Genomic DNA, 12987 nt, shown 5'->3' with positions numbered 1-12987 from the left:
TATTCGAAATTTCGCATTGTTTCAACGCCAATTGGTTCACTGCAATAGTTTAATAATGTGACAAGGAAACAAAAAAACAGAAATGGGCAAATACCCAAGAATCACATTTCTTATGGAAATGCATACTACGAAATCCAAGAGACTATTAATTGAAAAAGAAATCATAAAAATAATAAGATGACAAAAAACAGCATGCAATCATGATATACTAAAACAAAAATGCGACCTATTTATACAGAGATTAAACTACAAAAATGACAAAATAAGGTAAAAGAGCCAAATCTGAAAAATCCACTAATTTCTTAAGGCAAATATTTTCAAGTTTGCAAAGAGTTCAAACAAACCATAACAATTCAACTTAAAACAAAAACAGATTTACTTGCATTCTTCGCTCAGGAAGCCAGTTGTGCTCATTATTAAAGAAACTGATTCATATGACGACAAAAACAAATAAGTACAGAACTTATAAAAAATTTATCAAAACCACTATGTTGAAGCCATTAAGACTATAAGAACCTGAAAACCATTTACAATTTAATTTGACAAAATTGGTTTTAAATTTTTGCTTTGTTCTCATTTGATTGTTAATGAGACTTTTTTTGTAACAAAAGGCTTTTGTAAAAATGACAACAAATAATCACAATTTATGAAAATGTATCGAAAACTCGCGAACTACTTATGACATTTTTAAGCTCAATTTAAATCAGCCAAAAGACAACCAAAACCATAAAAATTGTTCGGAGCAAAACGAAGTTGATGAGCCTTGTTTAAATTGAGGCTAGTTTATTTTTTGACAACAATGAGAACGACGAGAAATTGGGAATTTCAATTCAATATCTAAAAAAACAACTGAAAGTCATTAAATCCCGTTATTTATAGACGGAAATCAGTTTATAGATTCATTTTAACTCTTGTTGAAGAAAATGAGGCCTTCGATTACCTAGAATGTGCCGTATGACAACAAAAAGAATGACAAATAGAGGCAAAAACAAGAAAAAAGTTCAATAAAGTTTGCGAGAGCATTGTTTTGGAGCCGTAAAAACTATAAGCTATTCATTGAAATCTTTAAAAAGGTTGTTTTGAGTTTTCTTTTATTGCCAAGTGGAGGTGTTATTATTGTGATAATTTGAAAAGGGGAACAAATAACAAAACAACGGCAAATTTAGGTAAGATTGTAAAGATCCCAAAATTTCTATGGAATTTTGTAGTAAGTTAGCCAAGAAACAATGGTCTAAAAACAAAACCACTAGAAAGAATGTTTTCTTTACTCCACTTAGAAAAGATTTTACCCTATATGTAATAAGATTCAGCTACATTTGACCAGAAATAAGATTTTAAACATAGGCAAACTTCAAAAACTAACTGACATTAAAAAAATTATTTAAAGTCATACGAGGCATTAAAGTAATACTTTAAATCTTCTTTAAAGCCCAAATGAATCTTTGTTTCATACGACAAAATCAAGAGGTAGCAAAAAAATGGAAAGTAAAGGCAAGACAAAAGAGATAAAGTTTACGAAAACATCGTCAAAGCAATGAAAATTACGAGCGTTCTTCTGAAGACACAATGGCATAATTAACATAATTAAAAAATTTTTGACATCATTTTGTTGTTAAAGGACTCTGTCAATAATTGGGCCTCGATCTGAAATCAATCTTGCGAGAGATTTACATTAAAAAAGTAGAAATTTTTTGAGAAAGTCAGAGCCCAAACAAAATCCCATCAATTATTGATTGTAAGAATCCAAGATGAGTCCAAACCTAGATTTGCTGTGCATCCTACAAAAATAAACTATTATTCTAGTTATGTGCAAAATGGATTGAATAGCAAATGAAATGATTCCAGAAACCTAAAATAATCGATGTCTTTTGTATAATTATTGAGTTTTTTTTAATAATTGCGAATTTTTAGTCCCAAAGGAATCCTAAAAGAAGTGTTAGTACGACTGCCTTTTGTGATGAATATTCAAAGTTTGTGACAGCTGATAATTGGTCTCTACATCTGGCATATTTAATAAAAATTGCAGAAAAAGCGTAACTGGAGCCATTTTTGTTTAAAGAAGACATCCATTGGAAAAATTTAGAAAGAAATTTAAACAGAGGACAAGAAAAAAAACAATCTGTAGGCCTCCTTTATCTCTAACAATAAATCAATAGAATTTTTAGACAATTTTAACAAGTTTTGGCAAATTTGACGTAAATTTGATAAAGAAATACGGGAAATGAGAATAAAAAAAAACGGAATTCCGTCTACTATTCACAAAAACTTGAGCCTCGATAACTCTCACAAGTGGGTCGGAACAATGACGCTCTTATGGGTAATACTAGCAGTCAGTTTTGCAGTCTCTATGGTAAATTGTTGTGGGGAAAAATTCTTTATTAAAGGCATCAATTCTCTGTAAATCACAAGTGTTGAAAATAAAATTTATATCACTGAAACCGATAAAAGTTTAAGCTCATCTATTGTTTGAAAGACTTGTTGTAGATTGTTGATCTCCCTGAAATTTTCACACACCATTAAATGAAAACAAAAATCGTCACTTTCCGACGATCAGTCGCTTTCTGGAAAATTTTCACTTTTACATTAAGAAATTTTCCGTAATTAAATTACAAGCACAATTTGTAATGTTAAATTTTATCGGAGGTACAAGATAACAAAGAATTTTTGAAGAAATGAAACGGATTGCTCGGAAGGAGGTAAAAGTTTTCCTTGAGTCAAACTCTTTCAATTAGTTTCAGTGAACACTGAATTGTCTCTCAAGAGAAAATTGGCGCGGCGACGCAATTCCTATCACCACATTCACAATTGACAATTAGCAAAAATTTTTAGTTTTGTAAGGTGCTGGTTGAAAGCAAATGAGTGTCAAATTACAATCATTTGTAAAACTGCTAGCGAGACTCATCATTTTCTTTCATCATTCTATTGATTTATTTCATGACTCTTGATCTTTCTCTTTCCTGGATTAAAGATAAGATAAGATCACATTTGATGCCTTGTAATGGAAATGAGACTGCAGAACTTAAAATTATAAGACTTTTTTTCTAAATAAGCGTGTTGGGAGAGTGTATATATAGGAATTTTCTGCTCAGCAACCGTGTGATACGCACTCCTCACTATAAATAAGCATGTTGACTCAAAAATTACTGTGTCTGACATCGCAATTCAATTTTAGTTTCGAAAATGGATACAAGATATCGACCGAAGCTGTTAATGTTTTGAGAAATGTTTCAAAGACTGATTTGGTAATTATTATTTCCTTTTTTCCATTCTCTGGAAAAATCTCTGGATAGCAAGTTGATGTTTAAACTATACAGAAAAAAAACTATAAACGATAAACTTATAAACTTTAGATCGACGAGAAATTGAGAAGCTCAAATCAATATTTAAAAAACAACTGAAAGTCATTAAATACCGTTATTTATAGACGGAAATCAGTTTATAGATTCATTTAAACTCTTATAGAATAAACTGAGGCCTTCGATTATCTAGAATGTGCCGTATGACAACAAAAAGAACGACAAATAGAGGCAAAAACAAGAAAAAAGTTCAATAAAATTTGACAGAGCACTGTTTTGGAGTCGTAAAAACTATAAGCTATTCACTGAAATCTTTAAAAAAGTTGTTTCGAGTTTTTTTTTGCCAGGTGGAGACGTCATTATTGTGATAATTTGAAAAGGGGAACAAATAACAAACAACGTCAAATTTAGGTAAGATTGTAAAGATCGCAAAAATTCTATGGAATTTTGCAGTAAGTTAGCCAAGAAACCATGGTCTAAATATAAAACCACAAGAAAGAATTTTTCTTTATTCCACTTAGAAAAGATTTTACCTTATATGTAATAAGACTCAGCTACATTTTGCCAGAAAAAAAAATTTTAAAAATAGGCAAACTTCAAAAACCAACTGACATAAAAAATATTTAAAGCCATACGAGGCATTAAAGTAATACTTTAAATCGTCTTTAAAGCCCAAATGGATCTTTGTTTCCTACGACAAAGTCAGGAGGTAGCAAAAAATGGAAAATAAAGGCAAGACAAAATAGATAAAGTTTACAAAAACATCGTCAAAGCAATGAAAATTGCGTTCCTCTGAAGACACAATGGCATAATTGTTATAATTAAAAAATTTTTGACATGATTTTGTTGTTAATAGACTCTGTCAATAATTTGGCCTCGATTTGAAGTCAATATTGGGAGAAATTTACATTAAAAAAATAGAAATTTTTTTAGAAAGACAGAGCCCAAACAAAATCCCATCAATTATTGATTGTAAGAACCCAAGATGAGTTCAAACCTAGCTCTGATTTGCGGCGCATCCAATAAAAATAAACTATTATCCTAGTTATGTGCAAATTGGATCAAATAGCAAATGAAAACTTCAAGAAACCTAAAATAATTGATGTCTTTTGTATAATTGTTGAGTTTTTTTTAAATAATTGCAAATTTTTAGTCTCAAAGGATTCCTAAAAGAAGTGTTAGTACGACTGCCGTTTTTGAAGAATTTTCAAAGTTTGTGACAGCTGATGTTTGGTCTCTACATCCGGCATATTTAAAAAAACTGGAGAAAAAGCGTAATTGGAGCCATTTTTGATTAAAGAAGACAGCAAATGGAAAAATTAGAAAGAAATTTAAACAGAGGACTAGAATAAAACCAATCTGTAAGCCTCTTTTATCCCTAACAGAAAATCAATAGCATTTTAAAACAATTAACAAATTTTAGCCAATTTGACGGAAATTTGATGAAGAAATACGGAAAATGAGAATAAAAACAACGGAATTCCGTCTACTATTCACAAAAATTTAAGCCTCGATAACTGTCTGTAAAAAGTGATTGTCAAAAATATCTTTTTAATTCCATATATTACGCTGCACGGGCTTTCTGTTGATACTAGTCTCAACTCTCTACAATTAATATATCGATCGGCCAAAATTGACTGAAAAAAACCCACTTGAATATATAGTTCCTCCCCCAACAAGTGGGTCGGAACTATGACGCTCTTATGGGTAAGACTAGCAGTCAGTTTTTGCAATATCTATGGTAAATTGTTGTGGGGAACAATTCTTTATTAAGGGCATCAATTCTCCGTAAATCACAAGTGGTGAAAATAAAAATTATATTACAGAAACCGATAAAAGTTTAAGCTCATCTATTGTTTGAATGTATGTCTCACCATTGAATGAAAAGAAACATCTTCTCTTTCCGACAATCAGTCGCTTTCGGGAAAATTTTCACTTTTACATTGAGAAACTTTTCGTAAATTAAATTACAAGCACAATTTGGAATGTTAAATTTTATCGGAAGTACAAGATAACAAAGATTTTTTTAAGAAATTAAACGGAGTGCTCGGAAGGAGGTAAAAGTTTTCCTTGAGTCAAAAAATTTAAAATTTGAAATTTCAAATTCAAATGAAAAGCTCTGCAGGTAAAATTTTATCTTTTATGAGAAGATCCCTTGCGCTGTCAAACTTTTTACGCATGTCGCAAAGCTTTTTACCCCAATTTATATGTCTGTTTATATGTAGAAGTGATGTGGCTGGCAGAGATTGGAGAAAAATTGCGGTGAAGTTGAAACGTGACAGGACAAGTCGTTTAAAAAGTACAATTCTTGCTTTTAACAGTATTAGATGTCTCACTATGTACATTGATCTAATAGAGGTTGCCATTTTTGTCGTCATTATTTTTAGCTCTAAGTCAAATTTCAACTTATTGTAACTCATTGCGCCCAGATAACGTCAACTAATTTTTGGTTTTATGATACTTCCATTGTAATGAAATTCCTCGGAAGGCAGTTGATCTATTTTTAGAAAAAGAAGTATTTCGGTTTTATCTCTGTTCAAGGTTAACATATTCTGTTCATATATTTATCACTGTCACGATTTTTCGGACCACGGCTAAGAATTGGGTTATAACCGTGTGTGGACATTTGTGGCAGTCGGTGAAATGAGTTCCGATTTGCTTTAAGTTCCGACAAAAATGTCAAAATCTTGTCACTGTTATACCCGCTCTTCAACGAAAATCTCATTTTTTAGCGGAGACAATAGTGACAAAACTTTGTCACTCTTGTTCGCACTCCCAGTCAGAATTGTCCCGGCGTGAGTTTTTCCAAGGTTACCAACCTCAATTGTTGACAACTTGTCGATGAAACATAATGGGCGATTACTTACAGTACCTCAGAATACTAACTGTGGATTAGGAAGACAATATAAAGTTGCAGCCATCAATAGTTGCTGAATAATTACAGAAACGTCCCTTACCGTGCTAAATATGGTTTTGAAAGGAAGTTAACAGTTTTGCGACTACCCGGGCCGAGGTGTCAACGCTAAAAAACGCAAAATTATGTAAAATTGGCGTTGAATGCGTTGAATTTATGTAAGATCTACGCCTGAGCGTAGATCTTACATAAATTCAACGCATTCAACGCTCAACTTACATAATTTTGCGTTGAATTTTGGCGCAGATCTTACATATTTAGCGTTGAATTTTAGCGTAAATCTTACATATTTAGCGTTGAATTTAGCGTTGATCTTACACAAATTCAACGCATTCAACGCTAATCTTACATAATTTTGCGTTGAATTTTGGCGTAGATCTTACATATTTAGCGTGGAATTTTAGCGTAGATCTTACATATTTAGCGTTGAATTTAGCGTTGATCTTTTATAAATTCAACGCATTCAACGCTAATCTTACATAATTTTGCGTTGAATTTTGGCGCAGATCTTACATATTTAGCATTGAATTTTAGCGTTGATCTTACATAAATTCAACGCATTCAACGCTCAACTTACATAATTTTGCGTTGAATTTTGGCGTGGATTTTACATATTTAGCGTTGAATTTTAGCGTAGATCTTACATATTTAGCGTTGAATTTAGCGTTGATGTTACACAAATTCAGCGCATTCAACGCTCAACTTACATAATTTTGCGTTGAATTTTGGCGTAGATCTTACATATTTAGCGTTGAATTTTAGCGTAGATCTTACATATTTAGCGTTGAATTTTAGCGTAGATCTTACATATTTAGCGTTGCATTTAGCGTTGATCTTTCATAAATTCAACGCATTCAATGCTAATTTTACATAATTTTGCGTTGAATTTTGGCGTAGATCTTACATATTTAGCGTTGAATTTTAGCGTAGATCTTACATTTTTAGCGTTGAAATTAGCGTTGATCTTACATAAATTCAACGCATTCAACGCTAATCTTACATAATTTTGCGTTGAGTTTTGGCGTAGATCTTACATAGTTTTGCGTTGATTTTTGGCGTAGATCTTACATATTTAGCGTTGAATTTTAGCGTTGATCTTACATAATTTCAACGCATTCAACGCTAATCTTACATAAATCTGCTTTGAATTTTGGCGTAGATCTTACATTTTTAGCGTTGAATTTAGCGTTGATCTTACATAAATTCAACGCATTCAACGCTTAGTTTTCCATTCCATTTCAGACCACTTTACGATTTTATAAGTTTTTCAAGTTTTTTTTTCAAAAAATTATTTTTTTTTACTGTTTCGAGAAAAGTGAAGTCAGCAAAAAATCACTTTTTAGTGCTCTTTTATAGTGCAAAATCCATTTCAGACCATTTTACGATTTCAGAACTTTCTCAAGTTTTTTTTTCAAAAAATCAATTTTTTTTCACTGTTTCGAACCCTATACTGCACAAGTGAGAAAAATGAAGTCAGCAAAAAATAAACTTTGAGTGCTCTTTTATGGTGCAAAAACCATTTCAGACCATTTTAGGAATTCAAATTTTTTCAAATTTTTAAAATCTTAAATTTTCCCAGTACACCTCACATGGTAAATGCGTTGAATATGCTACGCAAAGTTAAATACTACGCAAAATCAACGCAAAATATAAAAAATCTACGCTAAATTCAACGCAAAAAATGTAATATCTACGCTTTATAAGAAGTCTGGCTCCTAAGGAAACGAAGGTACTGTGGCACATTGGTAGAAGAGGCGACAAGTAGGCAGGAGGTCAGCAGTTCGAGTCCCATACGCAACTGGAGGTTAATAGTTCAGGTGGATGCTTTGATTCTTTGTAAGATCAACGGTAAATTCAACGCAAAAATATGTAAGATCTACGCTAAAGTCAACGCTAATTATGTAAGATCTACGCTAAATTCAACGCTAAATATGTAAGATCTACGCTAAATTCAACGCTAAATATGTAAGATCAGCGGCAACTAGCGTTGAAAAGTCGGAAAATTCACCGCAATTTCCTTACCTAATTTTGCGTTGAATGCGTTGAATTTTTGTCTTCAAATGCAACGCATTCAACGCAAAATTATCTAAGAAAATTGACGTGAATTTTCCGACTTGTCAACCCTAGTTGCCGCTGATCTTACATAATTTTGGCCAAAATCCTTGGCCCGGGTACAAATATTGCAGCACACGAGAACAGTTGCTCTTGTGAGAAGTGATATGGTTAGTTGCAAAACTGCGAATTGTCTTCGTAATCCACAATTAGCATTGAGATTGGGGATCTTTTCTGATAGCCCCCCCCCCCCCCCCCCCGCTTAGTTAGGCACCCCCATTTATAAATGTGTAAACATATTGTTAAAGCTAAGTAATCTTATACGTGAACAAATATGAGCAATATGCATTTACTAAAAGCTACCACAGATGGTTTGAAAGTATTACGTATTCAATCAAAATTTGTAGCATATAACGTAAGCATCAAAAAAATTTCTGTATTAGATCATTTTTGGTGTTATCGGCTACAATAAGGGCTTGATTTTTTAAAACTTCTTAAGGAAACTATTCTAAAAGTGCCTTCAATCTACCTAGACACTCTTGTTTCAATGAAATGCAAATATTGCTCTTGCAATTCACAAAAACTTGGATTTTGGGGGGTGCAAATTAAACGGCTATATAAGGCTGGGGGGCGCTAGCAGAAAAGATCCGATATTGAGATCGACAATTCTGAAATTAATAGCCAATTATGCTTTCTTTCCTTTCGACCTAATTGGCAAGTTGTTAACTATCACGACTAGAAACTACGGGAAACGTGACGCGTGGAAAAATCTGACTATGCGTGACTAGTATCTCAATTGGGTCTCAATTATTTGCTAATTATTTTTGAGCAAAAAGGTTTCAGGCTAGCTGAATGCTCTTTATGGCAAAGATTTTGTTAACGGGGAAAAGAAACATCCGAAATTTGTTCATCAACTGGCAGTACAAAAGTAACACAATTAAACTGTCTGCAATTTTTTTTTCTCACGTGAATTGTGAATCTGCAGATGTTTTCACGTTGGTATGAGTGAAAAATGCTGAATCATTTAGTAAGTTGTAAAACGGCGTCCTTAACTACATCTTTCAAAAATGAAGGCAGGAACGTTTGCGCGAGTATGCATTATCTTGGCGCCTGGGGTTGTCACTGTTTCCTTATTTTTCCACTGTTTTGAGCGCTAGAAATGTTATAAATTATTTTAATAGACTCCAATCTTTAAATAAAAATACATGAAAACTTTAATCTCTTTGCAATATTTATTCTTGGAATTTGTTTGTTGAGCGGCTTCGATTTTCTCAAGTTGCATTAATTTTATAGTTTTGATAGTTTTTGACTATCAATACTTCGCTTTTATAGAGCGGAATAGTTGTTCCGACCCCCACTTTAGTGGGGAGAGGAACTATATACTCAACTGGGTTTTTATTTGTTCAGTCAATTTTGGCCGATCGATATATTCATCGTAGAGAATTGTGAGTGGTATCATTGACAAGCCCGTTCAGCGTAAATACGGAATTGAAATTTTTTTTTATTTTTGTTTTTTACAGGGAGTTATCGAGGTTTAAAATTTTGTGAACATTCGACTGTTTTTGTTCACATTTTCAGTAATTTTTGCTAAAATTTGGCACAATTTCGCTAATATAGTTCAAAATAAGTAAAAATTTTTAACGGCAGAGTGTTGATGTTACCGTTAGAGATAGAAGAATGTTGCTGAATTTTTGATTGAAGTTTTTTGTGGCTAAACTTTTTTCATCAAAAATGGCACAAAATATGCTTTTTTGGTCCACTTTATTAAAATTTGCCAGACTTAGTGACCTAGAAACCTTAAAACAGACTCCATAGTCTCAAAAAAAGCAATAGTTGCATTTAGGCGTCGTATGAAAGTCTTCTGGAATTATAAATTTGTCGTTTTTTTGGAGATTTAGGTCGATAATTATGCAAAATGCATCGTCCTTTTTTTTAATATTTGAAGAATTCCTCGCAACATAGGTCTAATTCGCAAACACTTGGAACACTTGTTTAGTTTGCTGGACGTGCGATAACATCATGGAGAGGTTCGACAATATCAAGTATTCTTATAATAAGAGATTTTTTGGTTTTTATTGATGCTGCCTTTTTTCAAAATTTTTTGCTTTTGTTTGTTTTTAATAGTAATTACTGACAATTTTTTCTATTCACGGCTCCGTTAATGATAGCTCCAATTTTTATAAATTTGAGGACGAATGTAGATACAGTTCGTTTTCAGAGAACCAAAGGGTTTCTATGGCTTTGAGGAAGATTTTTCGTAAAATTTAACTGAATTCTTGTATTTTGCCTTCAGTTGTTATTTTTGGCAGTCTGATTTTTAAGTTTAACCACTCAAAGATCTAAATTCTTTCTCCAAAAGGTGCAAATGAACCTTTTCTATTCAATCGGTTGTTACCTAATGTCTCTTATGTTATTGAATGTATTTGTTTTAAGGAAATTTCTATGATTTTTTGAACTTAACAATTTTTTATACTATTTTAGTCAACATTTTGTTTTTTCTCAGTAAATACAGGTCAGTTTTTCCTCCTTATAGAATACAAACTAATTTTGGGGCCAATTGTTTTAACTGAAAGTTTTCTTGCTTTTGGTACTACGAGTTTTCATACAAAATTTTCTGATTTTTGTGTATAATTTCACATTTTTGCTGTTGTTTTTGTTTCTTTTGTAATTTGTAAGATTATTTATCAATCTAACTGAAAACACTTTTACGACATTTGAAACTGAACATCTTTTTTGTTTTCATAGCATATAGTTTGAAGGGCTGCGACACCGTTCTCTTGCAGAAATTGGTAGAGTTTTTTAGTTTTGCCCTTTATTTGTTGTTAATGTTTGTTGTCATATGTCAAATATTGTGTAATTAAAGGTCTCAGTGGCCACCTATAGACAAACAAATTAACTTAATAGCTGATATCGGTAAATAGCTAATGGTTGTTTTGACTTTCGAATGAAATTTTTAAAAAAGAGTAATAGTATTTTTCAACTTATCACTTTTGGTTCTGATTTGCGTTTCTTTCGTATTAGACAATGTTGTATCATTTTCGTTTATTAGCCTCACTATTTAGAGCTCTTTTTAATGTTTTTTTTAAATCAAACAGTAATTTTTCTGTTGTTTAAACGTTTTAAATGATGTCTTCAGGGCTTAGACAATTTGTTTCAGAAGAACTTTGTGAAGTTTAGATACTTTTCAGTTTTTGTGGTTCTTTTTATTGTCAGTTTGTGATAGTCGATTTACAAAAAGACGTTATGATGGTCAAAGGAGACGCAAATGAAGATGTTATATTCTCGCGGTTAATATCTTATTTAATGGCTTCAAAACTGTGGTTTCGTAAAGTTGTTTTTGAAATTTATTATTTCAGCTTGTATTTAATGTTATTTTATAGTCCTTTGATTCAGTCTCATTAATAGCGGTCGCATTTAATTTTCCGGGTAGTTGCAAGACAAACTGTCGACTCTTTTAGTCGAAAGCTTTTGTTGGCAATAAATTTTGAAAATACTTGTTTTTAACAAAAAAAGAGACAGATTTTTGAGATCTGTCAATTTTATTTCTGCTAAATTGCAGCTAAGCATCTCTATAAACAATTCCCATCATTAATCTATTGAAATACAATTTGCTTGTCATAACGGTTTTCATTCCCTCAAATGGTCTTTCTTCTTGGAACAACCAGTTTTCATAAAACCAATTTTCTTGATTTTTGCATATTTGCCCCTTTTTTGCAGGTTTTGTTCTCTTTTCACAGTATCACAATGATGGGCATCATATGACTTAAAAATTCATTTCACAGTATCATTTTGATGGGCGTCATTTGTAACCTTCAAAAAATGAAAACGAAGATTTTCATTGTTTTTAGTGATCAGCTTAATATTTAATTGATTGGGGGACATCGTTTTCGTGCATAACTTTTCGTGCAATTTTTTAGTTTTTGCCTGTACTTGTCGTTTTGTTTTGTAGTCGTATGACATATCATAGATATAGAAGACTCTCTCAATGATTTCATTTGATGCTCAATGTTTCTAATCAGTTCGAATTTAATGAATGTTTCTATAAACCTTGCCCCCTTTTGCTAATTTTTAGTCGACTTGTTGCCCAGTCGCATTGAGGAAAAGTCCCATATTTTGTTCCAAAAAAGTTCCGGTTAACATTTTGAGTATAAATTTTGTCTGATGCCATTTTGATTTGGTTATTAGTGGTTTTCAAAAAATGGACGAGGAGTTTTGGTCGTAAATAATATTTGTAACTATTTGATTTTTATTGTCGTCTTTTCTGGTGGTCATATTATGGTAGCCACAGGTCTCATAGGCCCTCTAGAGTAGATTGTTTTGTTCTTTTAGTAGTTTGTTGAAGGGTATGTTGATATGTTATTTTTTTTTCTCTTCCTCATTTGGTAGACAATTACGTGAAAAATGAAGATGAGCGGGGTCGGAAATTAATGTGCGAACGCACATTACCGAGCCTCCTAGTTTTTTTCTAATTTGAAAGAGTTCTCAACTGTTCTAAAATTTTTCAATCAAATTTTAATCTTAATGAACACTTTTTTATTAATAAACGTCAAGGAGTTAAAACTGCGCCGCAAAAGGACAATTAAGCCTTAAGTTTGTTTAAACGCTGCTTGAATAAATTGACAGATACCGTTTGACTAACTGTTATACCGTGTTCTGAAAACATTTTACAAAGTTGTGCCTGCTGCAAATATCGCTACCAGCAAAGAAAGAAAAGATCCCGAGGAA

Source organism: Convolutriloba macropyga, chromosome 7 (genome assembly GCF_964194025.1).
Source record: "Convolutriloba macropyga chromosome 7, txConMacr16.3, whole genome shotgun sequence".
Taxonomy (NCBI): Eukaryota; Metazoa; Xenacoelomorpha; order Acoela; family Convolutidae; genus Convolutriloba; species Convolutriloba macropyga.
The sequence above is the reverse complement of the archived record's forward strand: the minus strand, read 5'-3'. Positions refer to the sequence as shown.